Source organism: Ipomoea nil, unplaced genomic scaffold, assembly GCF_001879475.1.
Source record: "Ipomoea nil cultivar Tokyo-kokei standard unplaced genomic scaffold, Asagao_1.1 scaffold1026, whole genome shotgun sequence".
Lineage (NCBI taxonomy): Eukaryota > Viridiplantae > Streptophyta > Magnoliopsida > Solanales > Convolvulaceae > Ipomoea > Ipomoea nil.
This window is the reverse complement of record NW_017617454.1, coordinates 1,954,805-1,972,929: the sequence shown is the minus strand read 5'-3', so window position 1 is coordinate 1,972,929 and position 18,125 is coordinate 1,954,805. Positions and strand designations below refer to the sequence as shown.

The window sequence follows — 18,125 nt, the reverse complement described above, 5'->3', positions numbered from 1 at the left end:
GGAAATGTAAGCATAATGCAAATTCAATAGTTTTTGAATCACGAGAAAAACATGCATGTAGTCATTAGTTGAAAGTGTGTATTTGCCTTGTGAACTAGAAGGCCAATAAATCACTTTCACAAAGAGTAAAACTTAAAACTTTGTAATTATTCAAATCATTAGTCTAACTAATTTGGCTATAGTTACTCATATGCAACTTATTAGCTTCTTTTCTTGCATACCATGTGAATTGCCACATCCAATTATTGGACTACGGTTATTATTGTAACCAGCAATGTAGCCATTGCTTCATCTTTATCACAAAATCCCAGCAATGTATCCATTGCTTTCCTGGGTATATTGAAGTTATCAACTTGGATATCCGTTGAAATTTCAAAGCCGGCATGTTAACCTGCATGCATGGGATAATATCATAATCATATCATATCATAATATAATAATGGAGAATTCAAATCCACCGTTTACCTAACTCTTACGGCTTCTGTTCTTTAATTCCCACGCGCTATTTAATTGAGTAAACTTATAATTATGAATCTTAAATAGCACGTACACCATTTATTTCAATAGAGTTACTCAATAATTAATGGATAGTAAAATACTATCCTAGCTTCTTTTCTCTCTCTCTCTCTCTCTTTTTTTAATTATCAAATTTTTGGGTGACATGGGAACTCGCTACTACTAAAGATGTGTATACGGGTAAACTATACTTATATGTAATAGTCTGTAAATCATATAGTAGAGATAAACTGTACTAAAAAAATCTATGTGATGAGCTCAATTGAGAGCAATCTAATTATATATATTTAAGAGGGTGTTTGGTAGAAAGATGTTTGGTAAATTAGCTAACGCTGATAGGTGATTGCATAACAAAATGATTTTCTCAAAAAAAATTGATCAAAAAAACTGTTTTGAGCAGCTTTTTGAATATAATGTTAGGCCCTAGCTATTTGGTAATATATATATATTTTTTTGAAAGGGTAATATAGTTAGCTTATCAGCCAATTTTGGCTTATTTGACCACTATTAGCTTTTTGACTTGGCCAAACATTCAATAAGTGTTTGATTAATTAGCTTTTTGTAACAGCTTATTGTTCCAAAATGCTAAAATTAAAAACTACTCAAAGTAGTTTTTTCGATAAGCTTTTTGAGAAAATCATTTTACATGTAATCAGCTATCAACTAACAACTAATTTACCAAACATCTTTCTACAATTAGCTAATGCTATCAACTAATCAAACCCGCTAACTCAATCAGCTAATAGCTAACATCTATTTACGAAAGACCTCCTTAGTATTTTGGAGCAATAAGTGCACTGTTACGAAAAACTAATTAATCAAACACTTATATTGGTTATTTAACCTATTAAATCAAATGGTTAATAGTGGTCAAATAAGCCAAAATTGAATGATAAGTTAATTATGTTACCAAAACAGGGCCATGTGTGTTAAATCCATTATTTAATTATCTTAATTTAAAGTGTTATATTTGGAATGAAGTTTATGACTAAATCGGCAAATTATGATGTGGACTTGTGTCCATCTTGTAAGGTGGACTCGTGTTATATTCACAATTTTTAAACTCTATATTCACAATATTAGAACTGAATATTCACAATTTTAGATCTCAATACACAAAATTACATAACCCAAAATTCATAATTTCATAACTCTATATTCACAATTACTTTACTCACTGAGTTGATTTCAATAGTTTTTTTAAAAATAAAAAAAAATCATTGGTTGTGAATATTCAGTTTTAAAAATGTGAATATAAAATTCAAAAATTGTGAATATAGAATTCAAAAATTGTAAATATAATTCGGATCCACCTTGAAAGTAGACCCTAATCCATAGCATAACTATTGGACTAAATCTATATGTAAAGGAGAACAAGTAGGATAGTTATGCTGTGCATCCGTATGCACCATGCATGGTGCATACGGATGCCAAAACGACGTCGTTTTATTAAAAAACGCGCGTTTCCCCTTTAAAAAAAATTCAGGTTCGATTCTCAGCAACAACATTATATTGTTTATTTATTCTGGAATTTTAGTTTATAGATTATGGAATTATAGTTCATTGATTATGGAATTATAGTTCATCGATTATGGAATTGTAGTTCATCGATGCTGAAATTTTAGTTTATAGATTATGGAATTTTAGTTCATTCATTCTGGAATTTTTAGTTCATAGATTAGATTATGGAATTATAGTTCATCGATTATGGAATTTTAGTTCATATGTTGTTGCTGGGAATCTGTTATAATAATAATAATGCTATTATTATTATTAGTAATATATTAAACCAAGTAGTTAGCAGTTAATTTGTTAAAAAATAAAAGGAGGTGTGTGAACGTGGATGCATGCATAGCACTACGTGAAATGAAGTACATGGAATCATGGCCTCTAATTACTTCCTAAACTTTAGCATTGTTGCTTTTCTCTTTCACTATAAATATGTGGCTTTTGTTTATTCATAATCATCAAGTGAAGTAATAAACATTTACTTCTATTCCTCTCTCTCTCTTCAATATATATAAATATAATATATATACATATTATATTTAATATATATTATAGATATATTATATTATATTTAATATATATTATATTAAATATATTATATTTAATATATCTAACATTTGGTATCAGAGCCAGTCAACCTTTCAACCCCGAGATATTTCCCATAGTGAAATATGGCTGCAAATTTCAATATTGTATGGACGGGTCCCAAATTGGACGGGAAACTCGATTACAATTATTGGCAAATTATGATGTCCACACATTTGCAAGCTCAAAATCTTTGGAGCTTTGTTGATCCCGGTCTACCCGAAGGAGCTGATGCAGCCGCTATACGGCGAGATAAATTGGCCTTGGGTCAGATTCACCAAGGTGTTCATTATTCCATTTTTGGGACATTAGCTCGTGCTCAAACAGCAAAACAAGCTTGGGACATCTTAAAGGTGTCACACAAAGGAGTCGATCGGGCACAGAAGTCTAAGTTGCAGTCGTTGAGAAGGTTGTACGATAATTGTGAGATGACCTCTACAGAAACAGTAGATGCGTATTTCACTCGTCTTATTGATATGGTGAATAAGATGAGGCTATATGGATATACGATTGAAGATGGTGCAGTGGTTGAAAAAGTTCTTCGAACTATGCCGATGAAGTATGACCATGTGGTGGCTTCAATAACAGAGTCACACAAAACCGAGCTCTTATCAATTGCAGAGCTGAAAGGTATGGTAGAAAGTCATATTGACAGGATTGCGTCAAAATCGGAACCACTAGCAGAAGAAGCTTTGAAGAGCCAAGTCACCCTTAATGTGACTGGCACTAATCAAAGAGGTGGAGGATCTGGTAGAGGTCGTGGAAGAGGAAGGGGAGGTTCTAGTGGAAGAGGTCGTGGTAACTTCAACCAAGGAGGAGGACGTGGTAACTCCAACCAAGGAAGAGGTGGAGGTAATACCAAACAAGGTAAATTTCCATTTCATTGCTACAATTGTGGCAAGTATGGGCACAAGATTGCAGATTGTTGGTATAATGAGGACAACAATCGTGGAAATCAAGCAAACATTGCTGAAAATACCGCTGAAAAGTCTGGTGAGAATTCTGAAACCTTACTTTTGGCCAGTGATAGTTTTTCTGCAGATAAAAACATATGGTTCTTGGATACTGGGTGTAGTAACCATATGTGTGGTAAGAAAGAATTGTTTTCTGAACTGGATGAATCAATCCGGTCTGAAGTGACATTTGGCAATAAGTCAAAGGTGCCAATTTTGGGAAAAGGTAAAATCTCTATTCAGTTGAAGGATGGTACTCAAAATTTTATATCCGATGTGTTCTATGTTCCTGAACTGGACCAAAATTTGTTGAGTATGGGTCAGCTGTCAGAAAAAGGATATAAGATACATATTGCTCAGGGGTGTTGTACCATTGAAGATGCTAAAGGAGTTTTGATTGCAAAGGTAAATATGTCCCAAAATCGACTATTTCCTTTGAAAATTAAGCATACTCTCCTTGATTGCTTTAATTCTGAAGTTTGTGATGATAATTGGTTATGACATATGCAGTTTGGGCATTTCCATTTCTCTGGATTAAACTATCTTGCGAGAAATGAACTTGTTTCTGATTTACCTGCTGTGAATGTCCCTGATCGTATCTGTGAGATTTGTGTGATTGGGAAGAAGCATAGAGATCCCTTTCCCGTGGGCAAGTCAAGGAGAGCTACAAAACAGTTGGAGATTATTCACTCAGACCTATGTTCGTTGGAGGTTCCCTCACATGGAGGTCGTAAGTACTTTATTACTTTCATTGATGATTTCAGTAGAAAAACATGGGTTTACTTTCTGAAGCAAAAGTCTGAAGCATGTGATGTTTTTAAACAATTTAAGGCTTTTGTTGAAAAGCAAAGTGGTTATGAAGTAAAAATCTTGAGAACTGATAGAGGTACAGAATATATTGCTTGTGATAATTTTATGAAAGAAAAGGGTATTCAGCACCAAATGACAGCTAGATACACTCCACAACAAAACGGAGTGGCTGAGAGGAAGAATAGGTCAATCATGGATATGGTGAGGTGCATGTTGAAATCCAAGGATCTGCCTAAACCTTTTAGGGCAGAAGCTGTTGCTTGTGCTGTCTATGTGTTGAATAGGTGTCCAACTAAAAGTGTCCGTGATAAGACACCCGAAGAAGCTTGGAGTGGGAGAAAACCCTCTATCAAATATCTCAAGATTTTTGGACGTTTGGCATATGCCCACGTGCCGGATCCATTGAGAAAGAAGTTGGATGATAAAGGTGAGAAGTGCATATTCATTGGTTATAGTGACGCTTCAAAGGCTTATAAACTATACAATCCTGAAACTAAGAAGGTTGTTATAAGTCGTGATGTCACTTTTGATGAATATGGTGCCTGGGATTGGTTAGCTAAAGATGAAAGTCCAGTTGTTATTCCTGTTGTTGAAAATATTGTTGATGAGCAACCGATTCCAGATAATGTCCAGTCTCCCTCACAGCCAGAATCGTCAGTTCGGCGATCTCAGCGCGAGCGCCACTTACCAGCTCGCTTGCAAGATTATGTTTTGGGTCATGATAATGACCTGTCTGATGAAGAGATTGTTCAATTTGCTCTCTTTGCAGATTGTTATCCTTTAACTTTTGAGGAGGCTGCTACAGAAACTCATTGGCTTAAGGCGATGGATGAGGAGATACGTGCCATTGAGAAGAATGGTACCTGGGAGTTAACAGATTTACCTCCTGGAAAGAAGCCAATTGGAGTGAAGTGTGTTTACAGAACGAAATACAAGTCAGTATATCCAACTTGAAGACGAAGACATTTCTTAAATTGAAGAAGGAAATTGGGATGACCAATATATCCAACTTGGTTTAAAGGAGGCAATGTTATAATAATAATAATGCTATTATTATTATTAGTAATATATTAAACCAAGTAGTTAGCAGTTAATTTGTTAAAAAATAAAAGGAGGTGTGCGAACGTGGATGCATGCATAGCACTACGTGAAATGAAGTACATGGAATCATGGCCTCTAATTACTTCCTAAACTTTAGCATTGTTGCTTTTCTCTTTCACTATAAATATGTGGCTTTTGTTTATTCATAATCATCAAGTGAAGTAATAAACATTTACTTCTATTCCTCTCTCTCTCTTCAATATATATAAATATAATATATATACATATTATATTTAATATATATTATAGATATATTATATTATATTTAATATATATTATATTAAATATATTATATTTAATATATCTAACAGAATCGAACCTGATTTTTTTTTTAAGGGGAGATGCGCGTTTTATTAAAACGACGTCGTTTTTGCATCCGTATGCACCATACATGGTGTATACGGATGCACAGCATAATTTGCCGAACAAGTAATCTTTTATACAAATAACTAGTTTTTTACACGCATTGCGCGATTAGGATAATGCCCAATGGTTTTTTGTTAAATAAGTACTTTAAAGTATATTAAGGCAGGATTATATTGAAATTGTTCATGCATAGATAATTGAAGGTTGAATTTGCGTATTTAAATAGGTAATTATTCTCCCAAAGGTTTAGTCCCCAACCCCAAGGGCCCCCCACACTCCGACCCGACAGAGCATTGTGGGAAGTTGTAAATCACGGAGGTAATTATTCTCCCAAAGGTTTAGTCCCCAACCCCAAGGGCCCCCCACACTCCGACCCGACAGAGCATTGTGGGAAGTTGTAAATCACGGTGACTCAATGGTTCAGCAGACAGGGCCAAATGCTGATACGCACAAGGAATCTGCCCACTTTGGACATAATTCCCGCACTGCCGCCGCCGAGGTTCAAACCTTGGTCTCTTCTCCCAAATACTACCCACTAAACTATTGAGCTAAGCCCGTGCGAGTTAAATAGGTAATTCTAAGTTTACAAATGCAAGATAATATAGTCAAGATTGATTATAATTGTCAATAAAATAATTGTATAGGTATAGTTGAAACCAAATACGGGACATAAGGGAGAACAAATAAAAATTAGGGCATAAAATATTAAATATATATATATACTAATATTGTTTGAGGAGATTCCGACATTAGGATTTGTGGTTAAGTTCTATTAAGACTTTAATATTAGAATTAGATTAATGGTGTAGTTATTAGAATTAGATTAATGGTGTAGTTATAATTCTATATTAGACTTTAATATTAGAATTAGACTAACGGTGAATTAACGGAAAAGTTAAATGGATAATTATATAATTAAGGATAAATTAGAAAATCTTAAAAGAAAAAAATTAAAACCTGAACAATATGAACCGTTCATTTGATTTAATAATTTGGCGGTCATTTTTTCTACCCAATGTTAATAATTAAATAAATTCGCTGATCAAATCCGCTAACGCTAACCGTTAACTGCTGATTGTCAAACAAGGACATTGCGAGGTTGTTCTCACTTCAATTTGTTGTGTGATTTGAATACTCTCTTTGTTACAAAATCTTTCAAGTAGTTAATATGGTTGGCTTTATTAATTATATTTTTTTTTAATTTTTTCATGGTATTAATAAAATACTTGGTAAATAAATATATAGCATTATTTTGTATTATAACTTTGATATTTAATTAGAAAAATAGTGCACAAAAAAGATAATAGATAATGTAATGAATATAATCAATTGATGAATTTGAATGTAAAAATTTTTACATTTGAGAAAAATTAAGACAATATAACTAATGAAAATATTTCTTTTAATTAATTTATTGATAATTAATAATTTTTTTCACTGAATAAAGACATTGTAAGGACAATTTAGCGAATATAATCAATTAATAAATTTGAATATAAAGAATTTTTATATTGAAGAAAAATAAAGACAATATAACTAATAAAATTATTTTTCTTATTTAATTTGTTGATAATGAATAATTTTTTTTTTAATAAAGGCATTGTGGACACATAATTCTAAATTAAAGAAATGCATATGGATTATTTTTTGTTGTAACTACTAAATTATTATTTATATAATTTAATAAGAGTAAAATAGAGTACTAATTATGCCAACTTTGATTGGGATGGGGTTCGAACCTAAGACTTTTTTTTATTGAAATCAATGAGTAAGTTAACGGTGAACTAACGGCAATTCTTAAAATTTTAACGGAATTAGTAACGGTGTGTGGGTATTTTAAGAAATTTTAGTGTAAAATTTAAATCTGATCAATCTTTTAATCAATCTGAGTCATTCATTTGATTAAAATCTGTGACCGCCATTTTTTCTACCCATTATAGGCCTAACTCTCTTGGGCTTTTATTAGTATAGTAGATAGATAGTAGATGTTGGAAAACGTAAATAAGACAATGGATCGGTCCAAGTTATAAGAACAAGTTTGGTCCAAATCCATATTGATGGGACAGAACTTGGATACATTTTATTCCATTTAACGTCTTCCCTTAATTCACAAAATGTCAGCCCAATATAGAGAATCTGTGGAACAGTAAAAGCCCAGAAACCCAGTAGTTGATGAAGCTGCTATTATATTTCCCCATTCTATCAATAAAGAGGTTAGAGGTAGCTGCCGACTTTCCACAAGGAGACTGCTCATTCATTGTTCCTAATAATGCCATGCCATCTTTACAAAAGGTGAAGCATTCCTAATGCTTTAAAGGTGTAGTGCCATTATGCTGTAATTAAAGCAAGGTGCCAAATTCAGTGTCTGATCTATCCGGACTTTTTTAGTTTATCCCCCCAATTCATCATGTAGAGTGATGGATAGATGATTGCTTTATTCAGTTTGGGTATGGGGTGGTTGGTAAATGGCTATTAGCTGATTGTGTTAGTGAGTTTGACTAGTTACTAGCATTAGCTGATTGTATAAAAACGTTTGGTAAATTAGCTGTTAGTTGTTACCTGATTACATACAAAATGACTTTCTCAAAAAGCTACTTTGAGTAGCTTTTTGAATTTTAGCATTTTTGACCACTAAGTTGTTATAAAAAGCTAATTAATCAAATATTCATATTGATAATTTAACCAAATCAAACAGTTAATAGTGATCAAATTAGCCAAAATTAACTGATAGACTAACTATTTTACCAAACAGGGCCTATATGTTATGTGGTAGCCGTTGATGTGATAATTTGTTGAGTGGCAACAAATGTGACCTCTTGTACTAACGGTGTTGAGCCTCCTTCTAAAAAGATAAATCACAATATCATGGAACGATCTAAATGTGAAACCCGAATCTTTTATACATGTTCCAGACACCATTAAAGGCATTTAAATATTCAATGGCCATGCATGGAGATGCATCAACACCGGGTATGAGGCAACACTTTGGAACTATTGACCTTACGATTATGTCCGGTAATTCTTAATATTTTAGGAAAGATGTGTATGTAAAAGATTTCCATACATAGATACCCAAATCCAATTTATGATTTTGTAATGTTACTCTAGTATTTTCTTAGAGCTAATTGCATTCAAAGTCTCCAAAAGCACTAAGTTAATAATATTAACGGACAATTCATTATCTAATATTATTTACTTGTTAAACATCTCATTCATGACATTTCAACTTGTACAATCAAACACAATATTGGGTGAAATATAGACTAAATAAGATATTACACTCTAGCTCTCAAGTCAACTCCTAATAATAGTGATGGCCAATTATCTATGATTGCCCACCATTGCCTTTTTAATCATTATTTCAACAAAATTCAAGATAAGTCACAAAAATCAAAATTCAATATCCATAATAAAACATAAATTAATATAAACATTTAAATATAGTTCGACCAAATTGTTTGAATTTTTAAAAATGTAAAAATACTTATCAAAATATGGTTTTTTTTTTTTTTTTGGGATAACGTGGAAAACTCGTAGTCACTATATTTAGGAGTGTGCATTAGTAAATCTTGTTATTGTGTAATAACATGCAAACTACACAGGAGAAATAAATCGCATTAGAAAGACACGGTGAAACAAAAATATGATTTTCTTAAAAACATTTGGTTTCTTTCAACTCTTTGATTCGCTTCTTAAAAATGATTGCACCCTAATTAGGGATGTCAATTTGGTCCAGCATGTTCAATTTTGTGCTAACCCTATTAAGTTGTCGGGCTTATAGACTTGCGTTAATTGTTGTTGTTGTTGTTTTTTTTTTTGGTCGAGTTTAAAATTTTTTGCCCTAATCCTAAATCTCGGATTGTCGGACTTATTAGGCGGGTTCAACTAAAACTTTTAACATTTTTAAATAGACGTTCTAAACTTTTAATTTTAGTACATTAGCACATTTACACTAATAAATATAAACTTATATATCATTCAATCAATATAAATCTTCATTTTCAAATTTCAACTAAAAATAATTAATATACTTAAACTATAATATAATATTTATAGTAAGTTTTTTTATTACTAATTATTTATTTTCATAAAAATATTTTATTTTGTAATAAATTTATTAAAATTTAATTAAAAAATACTAAGTATGAACTTACATATAAACTCAATGTATATTTTGTTCCATATCACTTATGTAACAAAAAATAGCATTAAGTGACTTAGGTTATTGAGCTAGCCTGTTTAGGCCAACCGAACTTATCAATTTCATATTTATCGGATTAAAATATGTTGACCATATTCCTAAAATTTTGTTGGTCTTATTAGACCAGTTCATCAATTTTGAGCTAAAATTGAGATCCATAATAATCCCTAGGAGCTTCCATTATATTGCTTCTACTTTAGAGATTTGGAGGAGATTAATAAGCATTGAATCTTATATTTTGTGGCTACCAACAAAGTAAGCTTTTGAAATGTGAGCATCACATTATAGCTACCCAAGAAATAGAGGGCAAAAGTTGGTGGAAAATAAAGATGAAAAAATGGTTAAATTTTTGTTGTGAGTGGAAACAGGTAATCCAAAGTTGGGGGATGTCGCAAAAAAGAAAAGGCACGTACGCACTTGAAAGCAATAATAATTATAGGTGGCAATTTAACTTTGAAGTCCACACACGTGTTAATTGTAATATTTAATTGGACTATGATAATACTACTACTACGAATAATAATAGCGAAGTGTTAATTACCAAAATGGTCCCTTGACTATAGCGAAATTACCAATTTGGTCATTGACTATTTTTTTAACCAATTAAGTCCCTCAATTTTAAAAATTTTAATCAATTTGGTTCTCCGTTAGTTTGACCGTTAGTCAACCGTTAACTTGGGACCAAATTGGTAATTTCACTATAGTTAAGGGACCATTTTGGTAATTAACTTTAGGGGTGGACAATTCGGTTTAGTTTTCTCGAATCAAACCGTACTGAACCGAACCGAAGTAATATACCGAATAATCGAACGATATTGGATTCTTGTATACCGAACGGTTCGATAAAAAACCCGATCTGAATTGTTCGGTAACAAATTGAACTGAATCAAATACCGTTTGATTTTTTTAATATAATAATAATAATAATAATAATAATAATAATAATAATAATAATAATAAATAAATAAATAAATAAATAAATCCAAGTCACTTGTTGTTTGCTCTGCCGTTCAGCTCATATTCTCACGGGTATCTCTCGTAAATGTTTTATTTGATTTTTTTATGGTTTGTTATCAAAAGTTCTATATTATGTGTTATGATGTTTACATAGTCCATATTCAAAGTCTAATATATAACAAAATAGCAATCCAAAGTTCAAACGGTATTTGGTTCGGTTCAGTTTTTACCGAACAATTCAGTTTGGTTCGAGTTTTTACCGAACCGTTCGATATACAAGAATCTATTACCGTTCGGTTGTTCGGTATATTACCGAATCTAACTAGTTTGGTATGGTTCGGTTCTAGAAAACTGAACCGAATTGTCGATCCTTAAAGTTAATTACCAAAATGGTCCCAAGTTAACGGTTGACTAACGGTCAAACAAACGGAGGACCAAATTGGTTAAGATTTTTAAAGTTGAAGGACTTAATTGGTCAAAAAAATAGTCAAGGACCAAATTGGTAATTTTACTATAGTCAAGGAACCATTTCGGTAATTAACTCTAATAGCAATTTTAACATGTTATTGAGTAGTGTCAGTCTGGGAAAATATTATATGTACTCTCATTCTCTATTCTTATTCTCTACTCTCAATTTTTACTCTTACATTTAAAATTTGATGTAGACACTTTTACAGGGATCCACATGAAGAAAATAATTGCGCCCGTCACGTCAAGGAATAAATTTGATTGAGTAAGATTTGAAACTACATGTAGCTATATAAGTAGCAAGTTTAAAGATATCATTTCAGAATTATTTTTACTTTTGGTCTCACTTAGATCATTTCTAAATTTAGCTCTCAAGTATTATTTTTGTTACTATTGGCATACATGTATGGCTTTCATATTTGTCAATTTTGTCAAAACGATATCAAAATTGGGTGGTCGAGTGAGAAAAAACATGATTATCTTCGTAGTCGAGTCTGTTGTACATGATTTTTCTTAACTTAGTATGATTTACTCTCCTATTTCTCAATACTTTTGGAAGAAAATGTATGATTTTGGATTAAAAATATGATGCATTTTGATTGGTTTCTACCCTAAATTTGGCTAGACTAGCTAAATTTAATGTGATCCTATAAAAATTAAAATCTTATATTAAATGTGACAAAAATAATACTTCAAAACTAAATATAAGAGTAACTTAATAGTTTATAATTTATGTATAAAGTTTTATTTATTGAGTATTTGAAATTTGATGTATATAGCTTGAGTATCAGTTACTGCTCAAAATGCATGCTAGACTAGCAAACAGAAAGAAAAGCAACCATTATACATTCGCATATCCCAAAGTGCAAATCTTTAGCAAAAAGATGAATTGGCACTACTATACTTTTGAAATAAAAAGAGCTTTTCAACAAATGGGCTTAACTTTTGAAAAGTTTCTTCCATCTTAAATGCCTGCTTTTGCTCAAAACAAAGTCATGACCCTTGTAAAAAATAAGTGATCGACTAGATGAAATGTAATTATTATTGTATTAGAAAGTTACAAGTTTAATTTTGTCAATAATATCTTTTTAGTCGAGTCTGTTATATAGAGTCTTCTTAATAATGTAATTTATCTTTCTTATGTGATTTATCGACTATTACATAAGAACAAGTTTACCCGTACATATGCTAGAGAAGTAAATTTCTCTCATTACTCGCATGGACTTAGCTTACTCGTTTAGTAGCCAGTATTTGGAAGGAGAGACCAACGTTCGAACCTTGGCATCGATAGTATGAGGATTATGTCTAAAGTTGACAGATTTCTTGTGCGCACCAGCATTCATTTGCTGAGTCATTATTAAACCTCCGTAATTTACATCATTCCAAATGTTCTGTCGGGTCAGAGTGAGAATCCTTAAAATTCGGGATTCAACCTTTTAAAAGTGATTAGTCTTGCTTGGTTGAAGAACTCATGAGAATGTATGGAAGGCATAGGATTTCTTGTCATCCGCAACAACGTATGTAACAGCTAATAAAGACAGGGTGGGAAAAATATGTGTGAGCTCACATTAAATGTGTCTGCCTTTGTGTAATGGGTCCAAAAATCTCCTCATGCCCCCATGCCCTAGTAAATGGTGATGGTTGAGTTAGTTGAGTGCATATATTCCATCTCTGTTCCCCTCAGCTTTCTACCTGCATTGTTTTCAATTGTTTTTAGTGGTAGACTCAACTCTTGTGTTTATTAATCGGTCAAATTTAAACAAGAAAGACATTTTTTAAAATTTAAAAACAGACGACGAGGTAGGAAGTGTTGGGCGTCAGTCAAATTCAGTCCCGGTTTGATTTGATACGTGGCGTTGTAGTTACTCGGGAAAGATGTGGTTAAATGGTAATATCACTACTACAAAACACACTTACCACGGTGGTTCTTGAAGTGCCGTGTAAGTGACTGCCTTTGTAAATAAAAACTTTCTACGGCGGTTATTTGAACCGCCGTGTTTCGGTGTATACTTCTAAAACACACGGCACTCGCTTTTCTTAAGGAACCACCATCTATTCATATGTAGACTATACATAGGGCTGCCTATGGTTCGGGCTCAAGGCCCTGAGCCCAGGTTGCAATGTAAGGCCTAGGATCATTTTTATCAACAATATTCCGACCTACGCTTGGGATGGGAATCGATCCCGGGCCTGCCTTTTTGAAGGTCCATACCGGATACCATCAAACCACAAGGCAATAGTTATGTTATGCAACCGAATGTACCATGCACATGGTGCATACGGTTCAAAACGACGTCGTTTTGATTAAAAACGCGCGTCCTACTTTTAAAAAAAAAATCAGGTTCGACTCTCAGCAATAGCATTATTGTGGATATATAGTTATGAAATTGTGGATATATAGTTATGAAATTGTGGTTATATAGTTATGAATTTATGGATATTTAGTTCATTCATTGTGGATATTTAGTTCAATCATATATTGTGGATATTTAGTTCATTCATTGTGGATTTTTACTTCATTCATTCATTCATTGTGGATTTTTACTTCATTCATTCATTTATTGTGGATTTTTACTTCATTCATTCACTGTGGATATATAGTTATGAAATTGTGGATATATAGTTATGAAATTGTGGTTATATAGTTATGAATTTATGGATATTTAGTTCATTCATTGTGGATATTTAGTTCAATCATACATTGTGGATATTTAGTTCATTCATTGTGGATTTTCACTTCATTCATTCATTCATTGTGGATTTTCACTTCATTCATTCATTCATTGTGGATTTTTACTTCATTCATTCACTGTGGATATATAGTTATGAAATTGTGGATATATAGTTATGAAATTGTGGTTATATAGTTATGAATTTCTGGATATATAAAAATGTTATTGCCGGGAATCGAACCTGATTTCTTCTTTAAGTGGGACGCGCGTTTTTTTAACCAAAACGGCGCCGTTTTGCAACCGTATGCACCTTGCAAGGTGCATTCGGTTGCACAGCATAATTTGCGACCACAAGGGAGATGGTTAATTATGCTATGTAGGAACATAATATACGTGCACATGTATATAATTAGAAAATACTATGTTTTCTTGGATTAAGAAACTATTAAGCTTAATGAATAATATTGATTTAGGAAAATTTAATAAAATTAGTCGTATGCACATACGGTCCTCGTACAATGCCCAAAAAAATGGAGCACCACACCTTTACACGGCGACCGCCGTCTATTAAGTGACGTAAATATATATTAGAAGACGGTTATTTAAGAACCGCCGTCTATTAAGTGACGTAAATATATATTAGAAGGCGGTTATTTAAAACCGCCGTCTATTAAGTGACGTAAATATATATTAGAAGGCGGTTATTTACAACCGCCATCTATTAAGTGACGTAAATATAAATTAGACGTCGGTTATTTAAGAACCGCTGTCTATTAATTGACGTAAATATATATTAGACGGCGGTTATTTAAAACCGCCGTCTATTAAGTGGCGTAAATATATATTAGAAGCCGGTTATTTAAAACCGCCGTCTATTAAGTGACGTAAATATATATTAGAAGGCGGTTATTTACAACCGCCGTCTATTAAGTGACGTAAATATATATTAGACGGCGGTTATTTAAGAACCGCCGTCTATTAATTGACGTAAATATATATTAGACGGCGGTTATTTAAAACCGCCGTCTATTAAGTGGCATAAATATATATTAGAAGACGGTTATTTAAAACCGCCGTCTATTAAGTGACGTAAATATATATTAGAAGGCGATTATTTAACAACCGCCGTCTATTAATAAGTGACGCCGTATATAATAGACGGCGGTTATTTAAAGACCGCCGTCTATTAAGTGTCGTAGTATATAATAGAAGACGGTTATTTAAAGACCGCCGTCTATTATGTGTCGTAGTATATAATAGAAGACGGTTATTTAGAAAACCGACGTCTATTATGTGTCGTAGTATAACAAAATATAATAGAAGGCGGTTATTTAAAAAACCACCTTCTATTAAGTGACGTAGTATATCATTTCTGTAGTAGTGTATACACCTACTTATTACCAGTTAATTTTAAATAAAATATAACAATTAAATAATTAAATAACTTTATAGTTAAAGATATTTAACTTACATCAGTCTTAAGCACTCAAGCACTGAGATCCAACAAAAAGAAATGAGGGAATATTAAAATTATTGGTAAATCAATACGTCAGAAATTGAGAGTAAAGCGAGACTACGTACAAACTATTTGCATATGCAACATTTCTTTATTCTGCTTGACTGTGCTAAAACAAAAAGTCAAATAAGAAGAGTAAGATGCCAAAACAAGTTAAAACTGTAGTCAAAGGGTTTCATGTTTACTTTTCTTAATTAATCTTCACTTTGGTGGTTTCAAAATTTAGGTTGTCGTGCCAACACTCCGCCTATCCCGGAGAGGGAATCCAAGGACAATAGATTATTAAGAACAGGCCAATATTTTGTTTAGTATAATTTGACATTTTTAATATTTGTCTACTTATATTTTATGATTGAATTTCCCAACTTGTGTTCGAGTTCTTTATTTATACACTCTCATTATTGTTTTATTTTATTATCAACTAGTCAAATTTGACTAATTCAATTAGTTAATAGTTATTTACCAAACATACCATATAGCTTATTTACAATCATACACTTAGATTTAACATAACAATACATAATAATTAACATTATAATACTCATTAAAAGAGAATCGAATTAAAAGGATCAAATAGGCCCCTACACTTTAAATCAAAAAGTCAATTATGCACCTAAATTTTTAAAAAGTACAATTAAGCCCTCAAATATGTCAAATTGATACAATAAAGCCCAAAAATTGATAAATAACCTGTTATTACATGTCATTTAAGACCAGTCAAAAATTCGGCGACAGAGTAGCCATCTCGGTCCACCAAGGAAGGCGATCTGGCCGTCGGATTTTCGTCCTAACAGGTCATCGATTCTTGGGCTTCATTGTCTTAATTTGACATGTTTGAAGGTTTAACTGCACTTTTTAAAAAATTTAGAAATGCTACTGACTTTATTACAATGTCAATCAATTGAAGCACAAAGAGTTAATGTCGCCTCCACTGAAGCTCAAACTCACTCTCTTCCATATGAGAATGCAATTCGAGTGTCATTAGACTACAGGTTCTTGGCATAATATAAGAGTTTAAAAGCAAATAGAAGCCCTTTGACCAAATAATGTTTCAATTCATGATTAGGTCACTCATTACGACTATAAAACAAGAGGAAGCGCAATTGACCTGGCAACAAAAATATAAAATCAATAATCTTCTGTGATTTCATTTCGTGGTTGTCTGCATGTGTTCCTGTTAAAAAACATTAATAATGGTACTCACAGTCTTAATCAAAGTACACGTTAATCCACCACCTAATCCCGTATTAGTCCTCATACATGCATCTCAATTGTTGGACAATCAAATGTTTACGTTTCCAGCAATAATCAAGAGTGTTTTACTATGATTACTGCGTAATTGTGATTATTATTATTATTATTTTATTTACAAAAATTTGCAATTTTGTTGACACGTGGAAATCACAAACAAAATAAACTATAATTGATGTAGCCAAAGCCAAGCACTCAAGCTAGCTACTTTAACACACTCATCTCTAGAATTTTGTAGAACATCATTTGAATGGGTGTCAAGAATGATTAAGCCAAGTAATCCAATATCAACTTGCGTCCACAATCAATATGTGCAAAAAGAGAAAATTTCAATTTTTATCATATGACTATAGGGACTTTGTTAATTTTAGCACATGACTTTCAAAAGTTTCAATTTAATATCTTGATTATGTAATTTTTATTAATTTTGGTCACTCCGGTCAAATCGCTGAAAATTTTTAACAGTTAAATAATGAGGGTAATTTTAGTCATTTCACATCTCTTCCTTCTTCTCCGGCAAATTCATTTCTTCCGGCGAATCCGTCGCAGCAGCACACATTCCAAAGCATACTTAAACTCATTCGTCCAAGTCGTCATCGGCGATTTATTAGGGTTCAGGTGGCCAAAATTCCGGTTGAAAACATCTGGCCGTTTGTGTAAGGAGAGCTTGAGATATCGGAGGGCCTAGAAATCTCCGAACTACACTTCTCTTTATGCTCGTCCAGCGCACCTCCTGTCAAAATTCCGATTAAAAGCTTTTCCGGCCAAAAAAAGACTGGCTCGAAGAAGAAAGCGAAATGCTAAAATTGATGTTGGTGCCTATTTATTCTAAAACTTCTCTATATCAACATTATGCTAAAATTGAAAATACAAGGTACATTTTTAATATACCGAAAATACATTATTTGTATACTGAATGTACATTATTTTAATAATATATAAAATAATATACTTTCAAATAATATATTTCATGCATAGAAATAATATACTTTTAGTATATAAAAAATATATATTTTTATTTATGGTTCACGCAGCTGTGTGACCATGATTGCCAAATTAGGATCCAAAGTGTTATGCCCAAGCCCAACTCTATTGTGGGTTCATAATCCGAATTGCATTGATATTAGTATTTCCACTCCAATTTTGGTCACATGTTATTTAATAAGACCCTCAAACTCCAGATTTCATGATTGAACAATTTAAACTCCTAGAACTCGAGT

The 18,125-nt window shown here is 32.3% G+C and overlaps 1 long non-coding RNA gene across 1 annotated transcript; it reads left to right on the top strand.

Annotated features, from left to right (window-relative positions):
• Window positions 1-504: 504 nt before the first annotated feature.
• LOC109180327 lies at window positions 505-17,620 on the top strand. The gene is made up of 3 exons (XR_002054052.1): window positions 505-514; window positions 1,903-1,909; window positions 17,496-17,620. It is a non-coding gene; the product is annotated as an uncharacterized LOC109180327 (long non-coding RNA).
• The last annotated feature ends 505 nt before the right edge of the window (window positions 17,621-18,125 follow it).